Raw genomic sequence first — 19,138 nt, 5'->3', positions numbered from 1 at the left:
GAAAAAAAATATTTATGCGCCATCGATAAATACATTTTCTACTTTCTCCTCTTCTCTTTTACCACTTTTCTCCTTCTTTATCTAACTAAACTTTATACCAAACTATCGTACACGACGATTGAATCAGACAATTTATTTGAATGGAAAATCATTCAAATGACCACACTTGGTTTTCCTAATAGTTAAATCGAATAAGGAATTCTTCTGGAAACGAAAGGGTCGAGAAATAGTTTCTATGAGATTCTTTGACGGTAAGAAGCACGACTTTAAATCGACACGTCCAGGAAGGGAAGGACAGTAGAGAGTAGAAGAATAAGTAGGAGGAGAAGTAAAAGAAGAAGATGAAGATGAAGATGAAGAAGAAGAAGAAGAAGAAGAAGAAATGGAAAAGGAGAAGGAGGAGAAAGAGGGTGAGAAGATAGGCGCAGCCTCCACCACGGTGGCTATCCACGGTCCCTCTTCTTGGCAGGTTTACGACGAGCCAACGCAAACACGACACTCGGCCGCTAACTGGCCACCTAGCTACCGGTGACTAGTCTCCTTCCTCCGCTCTGCTCTTATCCCTCGGACCTCTGGAATCTAGTCTCCTTCGATGAACCTCACGCTCCGAGTCCGTGAGATATGCGTGACCGCTTCCGAAAAATATTCGAGTCGGCCAATTAGGAAAAAGAAACTTTGTGACCGGCCCTTTTACTCTCTTTCTCTCTCTCTCTCTCTCTCTCTCTCTCTCTCTCTCTTTCTCTTTCTTTCTCTTTCTTTTAAGTTACTTCGCTATTAACTCAGAAAACTAGTTTTCGTTGAAGCTTACATTGACCTCAAGAATTTCTATTTAATTATTTCTATTTAGTAAATTTTCATCGGTCCGATTTCTTAGTATCAGTTCCTTAATTATTCTCTTACACTTCGTGAACGTTCCTATTTTTAAATATTAACGCCATTGAACTACGACTGATGCCAATTAAAGATGACAAGGAATTTGAAACGCAGATAGTTACTCCAACTTGATTTACCTACCACCATCGTGATCTCATCTCGATCTTTCTGGCTACTGACAATTCAGATCGAACGACTCGCTAAAAAAAAAAAATCCATCTACCGTTAACTCGATAAGATCTGCTTCGGATGCAAAAGGACGTAAAATCCTATAGAGTCGTTGCATCTAACTATCTTGAATAGAAACTCCTAAGATCTTTTTCTATATAAGAAATGACCGTATGTGTAATGTGTTCGTCAGATTAAATTAACGTAGGTGAAATATCTTTTTCTAAACTCGAACGAGATCATTTTCCTTTCGTTAAAAGAGAGAGAGAGAGAGAGAGAGAGAGAGAGAGAGAGAGAGAGAGAAAATAAAAAGAAAAAAAGGAAAAAAGAAGAAGAAGAAGACTAAGAAGAAAAAGAAAAAAATTCACAAATGTATCTTCGACTAAGCTACCAGCTAGTTCCAGCTAGAAAACGTGTATGCGCCCGTGAAATACGTTATTCCCACAAGAGGATGCATACAATGGCCGTGTAAAGAGTAAATGATATATTCTCTGCGAGAAACCGTAGTCGGTCGGCAAGTTGCGCGGGTCAGTGTCCGATATCTCGTTCTCTCGGGTACATTGCACGTACAGACTCTGGTACAGGCGGTCCATCTTCCTTTATTCTCTCTCTCCCTCTCCTTCTCCCTCTCCCTCTCCCTTTCTCTCTCTCTCTCTCTCTCTCTCTTTCTTTTTCTCTCTCCTACTACTACTACTACTCGAGAAAGAACCGAAAGGAGAGATGAGATTTGCAGATCGTATCGGTCTCGTATTGGCTCAAAGACAGAAGTAGCTCTGACATTGAGAACGTACAAAGTTAAAGAGAGAAAGAGAGATATTGTTGGCTGTTATTCACCATTGGAAAATCATCGAGCAGGTGACTGGCACATTGCGAAGGTCAGTATTCGATGGAATGTTCCGATCAAAAAAGCGAAATCTCTTCTTCCCTTCTTCGTTACGATCAACTATTTCGTTTTATACAATTAAATTCTAACGAAGCTAAAGTACGTTTATGAATTAAAATAATCTTATTGAAATGGTCAGATTGATATTCTATTGAAAAATCATACTTGAAGTTGGATGCAATTTAATTCGAAGGGATTATATTCATTCGACAAGACTCGATTTCGATGAAGATAGATAAAGAATTCTTATTCGAGATGTTTTTCACTTGACTCTGCAATAGCTATAGTACCAGACTATCGAATACCGCGAAACGATTTTGAAAGTCGTTTTGCGGTGCAGAGAGTGCGTCCGGATAATGCTATGCCGATTCCAGTCGGTGCAGCCTGCATAACGGATCTTCGGATCGCGAAGGTCGCCAGCCCTTACGCAACTAGCAGAGTCACTGGACTCTCTCTCTCTCTCTCTCTCTCTCTCTCTCTCTCTACCTCTCTCTTTCTTTCTCCTTCTGTCTGATTCCCTTTCTTTCTCTTTCTCACTCGTATCTCTTCCCTACAACTTCCACCATGTCTACTGTATGCTGTGTTTCAAAATGAAAAAGATTATACGTATCCACTTGTACGTTTATATTTGTGTATACTGTCGTCGTCCTCATCGTATCGGATTTCAGACAGCCATATCCTTTTTCTTAAATTCCTACCATCACTGGAAAAAAGAAGGTCCACCTTACCTGAAACAGAAAGAAAAGCATCGGTCAGATCGAATGTCGCTTGAACGTTTCAATTGCAGTGAATAGTAATCGTCTCACGCCTCTAAGCTGATTCGCGAATACGAATCGATCTGACTTGTTAAAGTATAAACTTGTTACTTCATATAATTCATATATTAATTAATCCTAATTTACAATATGAATATATGAACTTGACACAACTGTCTTTTTTCTTTTTTTTTTTTTGTTTTTTTTTTTTTTTTTTTTCTTTCTTTTACATTATCAAATCAGTTATGATAAAATTGTTAAGTAGAAAAAGATCCATATTTGGAGTTATTGATTTATAAGATCAAATCGGAATGAAAGGAATGCGTTTTCAATGTAGGCGTGATTAGAAAATCAAAAAAAAAATAAAAAAAAGGAACGGATTATTAGACGACCAAAGAATAAGCATATTTCGTGTGACATTAATGATCACCTATCAACATTATTTGTATCTTTATTCATATCTCTATACTCGTATCTGTCTCTTAAAACTTAAGTACTTACTTGCTCGTGTACGAAGTATTAAGTAGTTTTTACTGCTGATACGATAGAAATTAAAGTCTGATTGCTAAACGAGAACTACCTTTCGTTTCGATTAATCGCAATGACTCTTCACAAAATTCGATTCGCAAAAAACGTGTACGAAACGAGAAACGTATACTACGTCGATTACAAACGAAATAACCTACGTATGTAAGTACTTAAGAATTAATACGAGTATATATATATGTATATAGACGATATTATTAATTATATATGATTACTATGTAAGTATAATAGTAATATTGTATTATTATATATAATAATAATATCCTATATACTATTAAACTTTTATGAAAATGAGCCAAAAAATTATGATGAAATAAATTTATATTTTTTTTTCGAGTATGAAAAAACCCATTTAATTAGATTTCAAATTAGAAACAATTTTTTTCATTCTAGACATCGTAACAGAGACGGTCTACTTAAAAGTAAGTCTACTTAAAGCGGGCCACGCCTACTTAAGATAAACTTCGCAATGCACGGTATGCTCCGAATTTCATGGTTTTCCTAATGCTTAAATTATTGATGTAAAGGTAAATCGTATCTCACGGTATGTAATGATAAATTCAAATATAAAAGAGCATGAAATAAGAATACGTTAATGCAGATTTATTACAGACATTTCTGTCATGTTTAAAACATAAAAAACATATTCGACCGATTCGTATATAATGTATTTTTTAGGATTAAACACAAGAATACTTTTATTTTATTTAATAAAGAATACTTTAATTTTATTGTATTTAATAATTATTAATTTACGTAGAATATTTTCTTTATATATCTCATTATTTTCATTTATAAACACAATATATATATATATACTTTTAAATAAATAAACTAAATACATAAAATAAAATATAACTTATAAAAAAGAACTCTTCCAAGGAATTAATTCATGAAAACATTGTTTTTCTTTATCTTTTGAGATTTAGATCCCATAAGAAATCAACATATCGCGAGTAAACATAAAAAAAACATATACTCCGTATACGCAAAGATATTGTTGAGAGGATACGAGGTGATTATAATTATCAATAATTATACTACTCGATCCCTTTTCCTCCAATTATCGCATATACAGTAATCGTATGACGTAATATATCTTTACGTAGGACCCCATTGAGAGAAACAGAAGAAGAGAAAAAAAAAGAAAAGAAGAAAGAAAGAGAGAGAGAAAAAGAGAGAGAGAGAGAGAGAGAGAGACGATAAGCGATAGGCGGCGGATCAGACCATAATAATTAATTACTACTGCGGCATAATTATTGCTTTCACGGGTAGTACTTACTTTTCTTCCTGCGTATAAACGTTGGCCTTACGACGCGGCGCATATTTCATCGTTATTAATAGGCAAAAGATATAGAAACTGAAAGCCCTGAATTTTGATACAAGAAACGTAACGATAAGAATATGCTACCTCTTCTTCGCTCTGTAACGAGATATTACGGAATTGGATAGAACAATTGAATTTATTAGAGAAAATATCGATTTATCGATGTTACAGTTATATATCATCGACAGTTTTAATGTCGTCGACACAGCTTGATATTCAAAAGTCTAACGAACGGATGTGAAATACTGAAAAAAAAAAAAAAGACAGGAATATCAAGGAGAAAGGAAAAAGAGAAAAAAATTCAAATTGGGAAGAAAGGATTATATGAATGTTGCAATTTATTCAACGAAACGAGAAGGACAACGAGGAAAGAACGAATACCTCGAAACTCGAGCCACCCGTTGAGCATTATTACATATTTAACTAATTTCGTTGTCTCGTAAAGAGCAGTAAAAGGTTCTCTTGTGCCTATTCGTACTCGCGAAAGCACGCCGCCATGCTCGCGACTTTTCTTACCGGCATTGATATCTCCTTTCCTTTAAAAAGAATAATCGATAATTTGTCTGTAGGGTGTCCGGACGGTTCCCTTCGAGATTCGAGGGATGTAATGAAATAAAAATGAGGGAAGAAAAAGCTACGTTTGTCAAATAATTTAATGATCTCTGTGAACGAGAAATCAACGTTTATTATAACGGCCATTGAAGCGATTACTTTCTCAATAATCTTCAATTATCGATAATAATCTGTGTTAAATAAATATAACGACAAATAAAATATATATATATATATATATACCTATAAATATATCGTCGTATCAAATAAAAAAAAAAAAATAAAAATAAAAAAAAAAAAAATAATAAGAAGAAGGAAAACGTACTACCGATATACCGTTAGTTAACACAAAGTTTTTTCAATTATTCTATAATTACATGCAATTATGTTCTCTGTCGATCTCCTCTCGTGAAATATTTTCTACGTGCAAAGTACTGTTAACAGAATTTATAGTTATCATGCAGGTAATTCATGATTTATAATACTCTCTATGATCGATTTAAATGGACATCCACGTAAAGCGCCGAAACGTTATTAATATGGATTACACGCGATGGACGCTTAGTAAGAAGATAAATCGAAAAGATCCGAGTTGTATCTATCGATCGCTTGAGAGATACAAGAAGATACGCGAGCGAAGGATTATCCGTTGGCGTCCCTTTCAAAAGAGAAAAAGAGAGAGAGAGAGAGAGAGAGAGAGAGAGATGTCTATCTGCATGGACCATCTCTCTCTCTCTCTCTCTCTCTCTCTCTCTCTTTCTCTCTCTCTCTCTCTCTTAATCCGATCACTGAAATACGACATTTACGATCCTGTTAACGCATCGATTTTCACCGCGATTCTCAAGTCGTTTAAAATATATTTTATCGAGTTAACCATTGAATTCGCTCGGACAAATTATGCACTTGTAGATTTTCCATTTGTATAAAATTAGCGATATCATTCTTCTACATTTTCTTCGATATTCCGAAAGAATTTTGACAAAAACAAATACAAATAGATCATGCAAAAGATAGCTTTATGCCAGTGCACGAACTTCGTTCGATCGAACCCTTCCATGCATATACACTCCCTCCTCCCTCCTCCCTCTATCCCTTGCTTTTCTATTTTCTATGATATCTACGGTATGAACGGTCGCTTAGAACGATCGAAAACAATGGCTGTTTACAGGCTAGCTGCGAGAACGGGAAAACATCGTGGTGCGGCACGATTACGGAAACGCTTCGTATTTTATATCTTTTGCATTGGAACGCGCCGTGGAATCCAGGAATCGCATTCTAGAAAAGCAATTACTCGTAACGGTTCCTTGGACGCGCCAAACGACCATTTTCCATTCTTCCTATTCGCGTATTTTTTCTTGGTATTTTTTTTTTTTTTTCTTGCCATTTTTCTCTTTCCATACCACTTTCCTCCCTCCCTCTCCCCTCCCTTCATCTCTCTAACGGATTTAACTTCGTTCCTTTCTCTTAAATCCCTATCTTTCGAAATGCATCAAAGTGAATTCGTCGTTAAGAACATTATAGTTGTTTATTTCTATTTAAGGACGAAGGGTAAGCTTAACGATGATGGTTTCATAGAAATCACTTGTACCTCGAAGGAAACGGAAGACGCTGAATGGATTCTTCCGAAATCATAATTTCGACGATTCCAAAGACGATTCTCTTCCCACACTGGCTGGTTCACGCGTCGTCGAGCAAATTGCTAACTTCCTTTCTTAAAAAGGACTCTCTCTCGACGATGACTGTAAAACAAGTGCCTCTAGTGATATATGTATATATAAACGATCAAAGATCGAACGATAATATGTTAAGTTAAAGAAAGAGAAATCTATCATTGAAAAAAGAAAAAAAAAAAAGAATAATTAATCGAAATGCACTCAAAGACAAAAGTAAAATCTCGATAGAGCGATACGATCTCGTTCATATTCAGTTCGTTCGACCTCACCGTCGGGCAAACTTCATTCTTTTACAAGCGAGAACATTGTAACGTTAGTCGGGGGTACCGCTACAACCAGCAATTTGGAACGTATAATTGTAAAGAAAAAGAGACGATCGAGAATGAAGAAGTATGGCTGTTCGAAGAAACACGAACGAAGAGTAGCAGCTATGCACTGTGAAAAGAAAACAACCTAATAGTAGTTATGTATAACGTTGTTAAATATCGATGTTACGTATGAGATAAGAAAGTTTATAATCGACAACTAAAATATGATGATATCACGTTAAACAATAAATCTTTTTTTTTTAATAAAATGTCTATGTTTTAATGAAAAAAAAAAAAGAAAGAAAGAAAGAAAAAAAAAATATCTTGTACGTAAATTTCGTACGATTTCGTCTTCTTCAAATCTTTATATCCTAACCCGTCAGAAAATGTCAATGATAAACACGGAACTGTCATTTACTAGACAAATTATTTTCTAAGAATTCAAACGATCATTATTGTTTATATCTCACAATCGCGTTCCTACGTGTCCGACCCACGCATCTCTTTTAAATCGCCTAATCGAAATTCCACGATACATACGACGGTACCGTATCGATAATTTGTATCTAACGATTTTCGTTACTCTATCAGCTGACAAACATCTCGGTCACCGTTAGAAAGTTATTACGTAAACGATATGAAAATAGATGAATTCCGAGGTATAGTTAATAAGAATTCGCATGGTTTATTTCATTGCATCCACCTGTCGTTGAATCGAGAGAGCGCCGCACTTTCTCGGCTTTGCTTATAACAATCTCTATGCCTCCCGCTTAGATATAAATATTGGCCGATCCTGTGGCTCGAGTTACGATCATCGTTTTTTATACACATACGTTTTATGACTCAAATGTTCTAACTCTAAAATAGAACGTACAATAATACTCATTGTTAAAATTGCAAAGCAACGCCACGTATATCTATTCTACGTGGGAGTGCAACGTGTTCGAAGGAATTTTGATTACCTATGAGTTCTGGACGAAAAAAAAAAAAAAAAAAAAAAAAAAAAAAAAAAAAAAAAAAAAAAATGAAAGAGAAAAACAAAACAAAAAAAAAAGAATAACAACAAAAACTTAAGCGCTCGAAGAAAATTATGAAATCTTTCTTATGAGCCTTTCCATTCGTTTTGACCTCTTTCAAATCAAAAAGAAGATAATTAATATTCACACGCTCTTACATTCAAGATAACTCGGGATTAATGAGCAGTGATTTAAACTCGTTCATCTCGTAAGAAACGTCGAAAATATCGTCAAGAGGAACGGTGTATCTTCGTCATATTCACTCCCGACTACGTACGTACTTTCGTACGTCACGATTTCCCCTTCCCATTTCTCCGAAGAAACGATGAAACGATCGAAAGGGATCCGCGAATAACAGCAACGGCAGCAAACGGAACGTATCCGGTTCGTTGCTGACTCCCTACCTCTCTCTCACTCTCTCTCATTCTCTCTCTCTCTCTCTCTCTCTCTCTCTCTGTCTTTTTCTTTTTCTCTTTCTCTCTCTTACTCAGTAGAGAAGAGTTCGAGTTTCTGCCCCGGGAAACGTGCCGACACGAAGGAAGCTCCATCGCGAAATTCAGCTTTAAAAGGACGGTAGACAAATGAGCGAAGCGTTCTACATAGATCCCTTGGCGTAGATTGGATCGAGTTTCTCGCGTCGTGAGAGAAGAGTAGCACGAAGGGAGAAACGAGCCACCCTTTCTCGCGCGGGACCGTTCGAAAGGTAAGCTGAGGGCTGAAGGGGAGTGGGGTGGGGAAGGGGAATATCTCCGACGGCCTATTATGCGAGAATGATAAATCGACGTGCAAGGCCACCAACAATCTCGATAAGAGTCTCTCTTTCTCTTTCTCCTTTTCTCTCTCTCTCTATCTCTCTTTCTCTCTCTTTCTTTCTCTCTCTCTCTCTCTCTCTCTCTCCTTCTCAGTCTCGTTCTACATTCGTCGAAGTCTTTTTCTTCAAAGTACTTTTACCTTCCTTAAAGTCGAGCGAAGTTCGAGGTCGTTAGAACTATCGGCCATCGTCCATTTCTTCTTGTCGGTGCATATCCGGTTCGAAGGTCGTTCTCTGTTTCTCTTCGCTCTGGGAATGATTATCGTCTGGTAAAATTAACTTTGAGAAAAATTCTTTAACCTTCTTCGATAAATCGAAAGTAGTCAATGAAAGAGTAGGTAGATAGAAGAAACCTGATGTTGGTGATCTCATCCACGAGATAGATAGAGAAAGAGAGAGAAAGAGAGAGAGAGAGAGAGAGAAAAGGAGAATAGGATGAACGATCATCATAACGGACTTTTGCAAGGGTTGCCGCGAGTACGAGAAAAGGTGGGCGAGATAAGGACTCGCGCTGATGGTCCCGGAATCGCAAGGCAAACGTCGTGCGGGTCACGCTGCGAGTTACTCATGTAACTCGAAACGACGAACCCGGAGCTGGCCGGCAGCCTCTTTCTCTCTCTCTCTCTCTTTCTTTCTCTTTCTCTTTCTCTTTCTCCCTCTTTCTTTCACATACAGTGATCCTCCAAGTGCTCCTACCTTATCCTCCAAGATGTGCCGTTATGCAGTGAGAAGAGCATCGGCAGAAGCGACAGCAACAACGAGCGGCACGAGCAACGCCAAACATTATAGCCAACCTGGCTCGATTACTTAGAATTACTCTCTCGCACCTATACCTTCTTAACGATATTCTATATCCTTCCTTCTTTTCCCTAACTCGAAACCCCCCTCCTTCCCCTCCCTCGGGATAAGCGTAAGAGACGGTTAAAGGTTTTCAAGGAACTTTCGGTGAGCCTAAACGGGGAGAATGGAATCGAATGGAATGAGGAAGAAGAAACCATAGATACGTTTCTTCTTTAGAAATAAAAGATGCGAGTGAGGGGGCGAAAGAACGCGAAAAGGGAGAAGCACGATAGAACGACGAGAATAAGATAGATAGAGAAAGAGAATATCACCCTTTCTCTCGGTCGACTATCCCATATGTGTTCCTTACGTGCAACTTATGCGCCGCCCGAGTTCCCGGGTAAATGCAAATGAGACAGCACGGGCAGCGGTTAACCACCGCTGCCACCGGAGAAGAACGTCCATCCGTACCCTAGAACCGTCCTCCTTCTCCTCGTCGAACGACGACGACGTCTCAAGGAACGACGAGAAGAGCCTAGCCTTCTTGTTCCAACGTTTCTTCTTCAATGTATTCCGCATGGTTAACAAACGTCTCGTTTGTCGACGCACCGTTACCTCGCTCGTTTGCCACAATCACGGAAGGAGGGAGACAAGGGAGAAATGTTTTTTATTTTTGTTTTTTTCTTTTCTTTTTTTCTTTTTTTTTTCCATTGAAACACTAACCAAGTTTCTTAAGGGTTGATAATATTTATTTACCTATAAAGAATTGTTAAAAAATGTATTTTGTACATTGTTGATGAATCGACACAAAAATAAATAACTTTTTCCCCGTTACAATTCATCAATATATATTTATACATATATACATATATTTCTTTTTTTTTTTTCTTCTTCTTCTCATTGATAATATATAAGCGAGTTAAATGTTTCGTAAAAGCGATTGCATAGTAGTACGCCGCTAATACGCAATTGGTCGATACGATCTAACCATACCAAGGGAATAGCTACATCAGTTACATGTATATTCGATTAGGAAGAAAGTATCAAGACCCCCGTCATCCTTAAAGAGAATCGTTAGATTTGGAAAATGCGAAGCGGATAGTACCGTTCTCTTCAATTAGGCTGCTCTTATACAGTAACAATACTAGGAGAATCAGTGGAATCGAAAGAAGATGGGGAAGAACATAAAGAGATAGATAGAGAGAGAGAGAGAGAGAGAGAGAGAGAGAAAGAAGAGAGATTGAATAACAAAGAGTACAGTTGCACGCACGCATTTCCACGTGCAAGGCGCATCGCTGCACGTACGTAGAACCCACGCAACGATCGAGGAAGCAAAATCGAACTATACTAACTCGCGTAACTCTCTGCCGTAGTACGAGGACACACGAGCCTTCTCCTTAGGTTCTTTGCTGTTGCCTGTTCGACCATTCCTGCTCCTCCTGCTGCTGCTGCTGCTGCTGCTGCTGCTGCTGCTGCTGCTGCTGCCGTTGCCGTTGCCGTTGCCGTTTGCTGTTGCTGCTGCTGCTGCTGCTGCACCAGTCGAGCCGCGTCCCCGGGAACTTTATGGCTCATGCATGAAACATGGGCCTAACCGTATATCCGCGAGGCTACGTGTTGCAACGGTGGCTTAATGTATGCCGCGATCATGAAAAATGTCGAACCGATAAATGGAATTAAGGCGGGGACCCACGTCGTCGTCTTTGTTGGTTTCTTGATATCACGACGACGAGAAGGAGAGACGACTGTTACAACACGACTTTCAGATTTTGTTGCTGAGCTTCCAAAAGATTTCGCAAGGGTATTCCTGATACGTCAGTTTGTAGAGAAAAAGAGAGAAAGAGAGGAAAAGATAACGAGTCACGAAAGAGAAGGAGAGAGAGAGAGAGAGAGAGAGAGAGAGAGAGAGATGGTGCACTTACAAATTGTTCCCTCTGAATCGCAAATCGTCATCAGATTGATCTCCGTGCTTACACCTGGACACGTACCTGTCCTAATCATTCTAACGAAATAAAAGCTTTAAGTATACGATCACGATCAAATAGATAATAAACGTAGGCGTTGAAGCGTGCAATTGTACGGTTCTCGAAAGTGCGACGATTAAACGGAACAGTGGTATTAATTAACCAGAACCTAAGAGACAAATCTATCGTAGAAAACTGATCTATCGTCTATACGAAGAACAGGTTCTCTCATGGTGGTTAAACTCTAAAGGAATTGCCTGATAAATTCATGAATCTTTCACCATTTTACCAATCATCGAACTTGTCGAGATAAAATATACTCCTTCCATGAAAGATGGCTAACTCCCTGTTTCTCTTCTATCACTTGAATACTTGATATTACTTGAACACGTACTTTCCTTCGTACGAATGAAATATCCGAAGATTTTATGAAATAATCAGAATTGTATGTAATTGTATGTAATTCGAAAATCAATCGATCGGAATTGTCAAATCAAACTTCTTGCTTCCCTTTTTCTCTCCCTCTCTCTCTCTCTCTTTCTTTCTCTTTCTCTCTCTCTCTCTCTCTCTCTCTCTCTGTCTTTCTCTCCCTTTATCTTAGTGAAGTCCGTTTAACCGCTTAATGGCAGGTCAAGCGGCAATAACGCCGCCAAATAATCGTAAAAAGGAGGCTGGTAGCAGCTTCGACGCCCCGTCGAGTTCGTAGCGACGGTATAACGCCGCGTTAACGTCCTCGATGGCGACGACGTATCTTATGCTCGATTCTTCATGGGGGTCTTTCCTGGCAGTCCTGATGACTCTCGATACAACAAATTTTTACATATTCCTATCTTATTACGATCTTCACCAAGAATTTCTTTGTTAATCGTAGTAACACTATGTTACTTGATTGCTGACATAAAGGACAAGAAAGAATACATTGTCAAACACGTATTACATTAAACTTTAGTACCAAAAGAAACAAAAAATAAATAAAAAATAAATAAATAAAAAAAAAGATTTTTATAAGAACGTTTCGAACGAAGTTTACAAAATAACGAAGAAAAAACAATGGTATCCTCACGTTTGAATTCTCTTTTCAATCTCATTGTCAATATCGACATGATTAAAGTCAAAGATTTGCAAAAGAGGTATTTAAGAAAATAGAACTGAGGAAGAGAACGGAAACGAAGCTTGGCTGAGGTGGGCCAAGAAAATCACGCTCGACCTTCGGCCCCGACTCCACAAGACCCTTTATAATACCTATAAGACTAATCGGAAATTTCACATTTAATTCAAATATTACACACAAATTAGATCACGTCATCTAAAGTTCTAAATATCGATCTTGAATCTCAACTTTATTACATCTGAATCATTCTATCCATACTTAACTTAACATGGAAGATTGTTATTCAGAAATAACGAACCTTCGTATATAACCATACAAAGACAAGCATCTCATATAAGTAACCCTCTAGATCTAAGCGCATTCCATGGAATATCTTCGATTCCATGAAGAGAGGAGATCTCGTCGAACGCGGAAGATCGTTCAACGTTCCACGGTACGATCGTTCGCGATCGATGACTCGTTCGATCGTCGTCGTCGTCGTCGTCGTCGTCGTCGTCGTCGTCGTCGTCGTGTGTGTCCTTGACGATGATCGCGCCATGAGAATAAACCCACTTGCATTAGAGTGACATATAAAAAAAAGAAAAAATAGATAATAAAAGTACGAGGACATGTAAGGAGCGAAAAATAAAAAGGAAAAAAAAAAAGAAGACAAAAAAAATAAAGATAAAGGAAAAGAACATCACCGAGTAGGTGTAGTTAAAATAGTTGAAAAGAAACTACACATTGAAGTTCGAATTAAAAAAAGGATTAAAAGTATAGTAAGGAAAAAGTTGTTCGTCGTATAAACTATTCGAGATGTGAGACAGAAGGACGTAAAAAGAGAGAGAGAGAGAGAGAGAGAGAGAGAGAGAGAGAGAGAAAAGAAAAAGATAAAGAAAGAAAGAAGTCCCCCTAAGGGCACACAAGGTTGCATTCGTGATACATGCCGATGATTGGTCCGATTTAATAAGCATATCGCGAAACTCTATGATTACGAAAGATCGCGAAAGCATCTGGGGGATCTTTATTTCCAATTGGATCCAACGTGGATCCACCAGTTGAGTCCCACTTAATTGACGGAGCGCCGAAGGGAGGAGACAAAAAGTGAGAGAGAGAGAGAGAGAGAGAGAGAGAGAGCGAGGTAGGTGGGTGCAGGGTGCAGTCCTCGAATAAGTATTATTTTTAATAAGGATACTTAATCCTCTCTTTCTCTCTCCCTATCTTTCCTGCCCTCTACTTTTAGCGGTTCCTCCTTCTTTTTCTTTTCCTCTTCTTCTTCTTATTCTTCTTCTTCTTCTATTTCTTCTTCTTCTTCTTCTTTTTCTTCTTTTTCTTAAAAATTCTGACTTTTCCTCTCGTTGCTCTTTTCGCAGCATGAAATCTCTTAGAAAAGTTTCTAACCATTTGTCGAAGATTTCAAACTCTAGACGCTTCTTCTCTTTCTTCGTCTCTCGTCAAAGACAGACGAGTTAGTCCTCGGAAGTGTAGCTCTATAATCATAATTTAACCGTAATTACATTTATGACCCACTTTGCCCTCGTAAATTGTCCACGGAGATCGGAGGCTCTGGTCATCGTTATTACGCGCCAGGGATACCACGATCTCTCTCTCTCTCTCTCTCTCTCTCTCTTTCTCCTTTTCTTCCTGTCTCTCTTTCTCATGGATCACTCCTTCGTTCTTTTTTCGAGCGTGCGTGGTTATTAAGATCGTGATTGGAAGAGAACGGGTTGGTTAGTCAGGTGAAGCGAGTTCAAATACCCCGACTAATCGAGACTTCTGATAATCCTCTTTCGGGGAAACAAATCGGATCTATCCCTACTCTAACAGGTGTCCTTTTTAAAATTTGACAAGTTAACATTTCCAGAATCTCTTGATCAACGATTATAATCGAGAACCTTAAAGTATTGCCTGAAAAAAAAATATTATCGAATTTATAATTGAACTTTGAGAAGCGAAAATAAAAAATCAGATGTTCCCAAAGAATGATACAAACGGAAGTCAAAGGGGATCAAGATAAACTATCAAAGAGACAAAATGTTTCCAAGTAAGAAAAGTTAAGGAGGGTGTCTTTGGTGCCGGAAATGGCAAACGCAGTGGGGAGCGGGTTTCGGTGGAGGGCAAAAGGAGGTAGGAGTGGACGCATTCCAGTCGCGATGAGACGCGGTCCCATTGGCTCCCGGTCCGCAGAGCGTCACACCGGTTGGCCGGCTTAATAATATGGTACGGCAGGCCAGCACCGTCGAGAGACTACCACCGTCTGCCTACCAGCCTTCTTCCTCTACCTCCTCCTTCTTTACTTCTCTTTCCCCTCTTATTCCATCTTCCATCCTTCTCCTCAGCACTTTCCTACCGGAGGTTGTTGCCGTTTCGCTCCTTACCTATACCGTAACACGGACCTTCTTCTCTACCCGCTCGTTACGTTAGCCACACGTTACGCTTATCCTTCGCGTGCCTTTTACCTTGGATCTACGAAATAGATCGAGAATAAGTACCGATAGGTCTCTCTCGATCCCACCAACTCGTTTATGGAAAATCTTTACATTTACCCGTTATACGTATCAAAAATATCAAAGTGTCAAACGATAAAACGATAGATAGATTGATAAATCAAAGTAATATAAAATAAATCGTGATTAATATTTTTCAAGATAAATATAATTTCCATCGTGTAATAATATTATTACACGTTGATCGATTTAATAAGATTAATTAGATGATAGATGTACCTTATTCTCTTTTCTTTATTCTCTTACTATTTCGAAACGAAAAGCTAATATCATAGTCGTCAGAAAAGAAGTGTGAGGAAGACATTAACCACCTTTCTCTCTATCTCTATCTATCTATCTAGCTATCTCTTTCTCTCTCTCTCTCTCTCTCTCTTTCTCTTTCTCTCTCTCTCTCTCTCTCTCTCTCTCTCTCTCTATCTCTCTCTATCTATCTCTCTCTTTCTTTCTCTTTCATGTGCTTCCTTCGAAGCCCCAAGGACGGATTCGCGCAAATTTCATAGCCCGACTTATGATTAGTCCGTTCGCAACCCGTCATTATGTATATTACCGTCTCTCGCGCGTTTCGTCGAGCTTCCGATGCACCCTCTCGATCCTCACTGCAAAGCGTTTTCACCGTTGAAGCGTGCACAATGATCGTTTTCAAGCGCGTTCCCTCGTACAAGAGCCAAGTTCGATACTGGATAGTCAGCCGTGGAATAAATAATGGCGGGCTATCGCGAGACTAATTCCGTAGTGGACTCTCGCGAATCTAATAATTAGGACCTGGCCCATTCTACGATCAATTCTTGGCTTTCATGGCCCAACATAATACGCACAAAGGAATGTTCGATTTCATCGGCCCGTTCCTCGAACTCATCCAAATAATATTTAAATTCGAAACACCTTTAACGATTATTCCTCTTAATACACTATGAAATTGAAATCAAAGTATTTAAATGTCGGAAGGAAAAAAAAAAAAAAAAAAAAAAAAAAAAAAAAAAAAAAAAAAAAAAAAGAAAGAAAAAATGGTTCGTTCTTCTCATTTTGCTTCGGTGAATCGAAGTAATCACTTTTTTGTGAGATTCAAAATCTCGAAGGACTTTCGTATCGAAAAGTACGACTCCGATCGTGAAGGATTCTGTCCTTTGGTAAACCGCAACCAAGCCGAAACAAAAGGCTATCATAGGATAAGTACGATAAAGAAGGAAGAAAAACGGAAGAGTGAGTGTAAGATGGGAAAAGGAAGACAAGAGGAACCACTGGTAAAGAAAATAAAATCCGACGGGTCTGATAATACGTTTCGAAACAATTACGCCATGGTTGAACGCACCCGATGGCTATAAAGTCGAAAAAAAAAAGGAAATAAAGAAAGAGAAAAAAAATCCGATAGGTATCCTATAATAACTTTAGGCTACCATCTTTCAAGATGGATCATGAATTTAGAAAAAAAAGTGTCCTCATTGATAGATCGATCTTATTTTCGAATGAGGAAATCATAAAAATGGATTACGAAGTCGAAGAGAAAAATGATTAACGAGTAGGATGAAATAAAGTTCGAATGTTCGTTCTTGTTCGCGATATCATTTTTGCGGTATGATTTGCGTTAGGATTGCATATGAGACACGATTTTTGTGTCAGGCACGATTGCAATTTCAACGTTCCCTCTCAAAGAACCTGGATCGAATAGAAGGTAAAGAACAGTTACAAATGTCTCCCGCGAAGCGATCTCCTACCTCGTGGCCGCGATCCAACAGTCAAGGAGTCGACTAACAAATCGTCCGTCGCCGGACCGTGTAACTTGCCTGCCATTGTAACAGTTCTACTGTTAAGCAGTAATGGTAGACAGGTTATCAGCAGCCGTTGCAACGAGTCTTTACGTAACGACCGGTCTGTCAGTTGGTATCCAATGCCCTCCCTTCCGAGACCCTCTCCTCTAACTCTCACTCTCTCTTTCTCTGTCTCTTTCTTAAGCTTTCTCGACTTCGCAGGGGTCTGGTACCTGTATTCTTTGTATTCTTCTTCTTCCTTTTCCTAGCGAGCCGATCGTATCTCCTTGGCTCTGCCAACGGAACCACCGAGACACCGGTGTGACAAGGACGATCGTAGAGGATCGGAGGAAAAGGTTCTACGAATGCTATTATTATCACGATGCACCGGGCGTGCCCTTTACGTTCCATTCGAATCCAATGCCTTACCTGAGCTTAACTTCGATCGTATTCCTTTCCGATTAAGTAATACTCACTTGTCCGATTTAAACGAATTTGGTGATCACCAACGAATTTAATCTTTATCGGTAAAGTACGATGTTATATGGTCGTCTCTCCTTTCTCTTTTTACTAAACTACCTCCCGTTGAGTTTGCATTCGTCTTAGAAACGACGATTGCCGATTGAGAAATCGTGACACAACGGTCCTGTCATCGAGGATGAAAGTTATATTGGTAAGCCGACGAATATAAAGACGTTCCTTTCGTTCGACAAGTTTTTTTTCTTTTTTCTTTTTTCTTTTTCCTTTTTTTTATTTTTCAAATATTTCATTCCCAACTATGTTTATAACTTATCGATCAATTGAGAGCACCCGATAAAAACTCCTCTTTCGTGAACGCTCCAAGCAATTCGAGGAACATCGTTGAAAAGATCTCGCAGAAGTTGCAATTAACGCCTCGCGAGAATCGACGATGTTCGATCGTCGATAAGAGAAGAAACGAACGACGCCTCGAGAGGAACGAGCAAACGCACATATTACGGCATATTTCTTCCCTCAAAGATGGCAGCTTATCCGTAAGTACGACTTACGCAGCTACGCGAAAGAAAATCGCGTGTGAAAGTCATTATCGCCGAAATCGATTCGCTCGGTATCCTGACATTGCACCAGATCGTACGCAATTCCCGAACGTGCACTTTCTCGAGCTCGGAAGGAGGAATTACAAGGTGAAGCAAGGAAAAAAGAGGATTGAAAAGATAGAAAGAGATAGAGAGATAAAGAGAGAGAGAGAGAGAGAGAGAGAGAGAGAGAGAGAGAGAGAGAGAGAGAGAGAGAGAGTGAGAGAGAGACAGACAGACAGACAGACAGAGAGAAACAGAAAGAAAGAGAGAAAGAGGAAGAGAGGATAAAAAGTATCTGAGGTTTCGATTGTAAGTCGAGCAACGATGGAGAGAAGGTATCAAAACGCTATCATTACCACGTTGCAACGTTCACGAAGCTTTCCAATTAACTTAACGCAGGATCATCCTCCGTCTTACAATGTAACGCATATAACTACCTAAGTATATCTATATAGATATCCATGCAACCGTACTACTCTTATTCATTTCTTCTTCCTTCTTTTTTCCTCTGGTCTTCATATGGTTGGGAACGAACCAACCGTCTCCTCTTGACGGTTCGAACACCGCAAAGCCATCGTCCGATGATTTTCGGTTAAGCCTTGCGATCTCATCGAGGAAAGGGAGGGGAAGAAGAACGAAGGAAAGGAGGAGGAAAAGAAGAAGTACGAAGGAGAAAGGAGGAACCGAGTAGAAGGAGAGGAGACAACGTGCTCGTGACAGGGACGCAGCATGTAAAAGCATGCGCGTACGGATGCCTATTATTAACGCGGCTCTCTCGTACACACGCATCTTTTCCTCCTTCTTCTCTCTCTTCTCCTCTCCTCTCTTCTCTTCTCTTCTCTTCTCTTCTCTTCTCTTCTCTTCTCTTCTCTTCTCTCCTCTTCTTCAAAAGGTGGGTATCTGCCATCGCACGGTATATTGTACCGGACGAGTATCCGACGAGAAGATGCGGCCCGAGTAAGGTAGTCTCGATAGCGCGTTTCGCGTGGCCAATGGCCGTTCCAATAAAATCGGAACGGCAGACAATTTTCGGTTACGCGTGATCTCATTAACTCACCCGTCCGGCCCGTCCTCCTATCTTCTTC

At 39.1% G+C, this 19,138-nt stretch overlaps 1 protein-coding gene across 4 annotated transcripts in view; it reads right to left on the bottom strand.

Annotated features, from left to right (window-relative positions):
* Nucleotides 1-19,138, bottom strand: part of LOC124953028 (protein dachsous) — a 296,657-nt gene that overhangs the window by 112,064 nt on the left and 165,455 nt on the right. Inside the window, exon 1 of one of the 4 annotated variants that reach the window (XM_047503822.1) lies at nucleotides 11,045-13,097. The exons of the other annotated variants lie outside the window; for them this stretch is intronic. The gene's annotated coding sequence lies outside the window, so the exon portion shown is untranslated. Of the gene's footprint in view, nucleotides 1-11,044; nucleotides 13,098-19,138 lie in introns of those variants that run through there. 4 annotated transcript variants of the gene reach the window in all.

The sequence above is a fragment of the Vespa velutina genome, chromosome 11 (assembly GCF_912470025.1).
Source record: "Vespa velutina chromosome 11, iVesVel2.1, whole genome shotgun sequence".
NCBI lineage: Eukaryota > Metazoa > Arthropoda > Insecta > Hymenoptera > Vespidae > Vespa > Vespa velutina.
The sequence above is the reverse complement of the archived record's forward strand: the minus strand, read 5'-3'. Positions and strand labels throughout refer to the sequence as shown.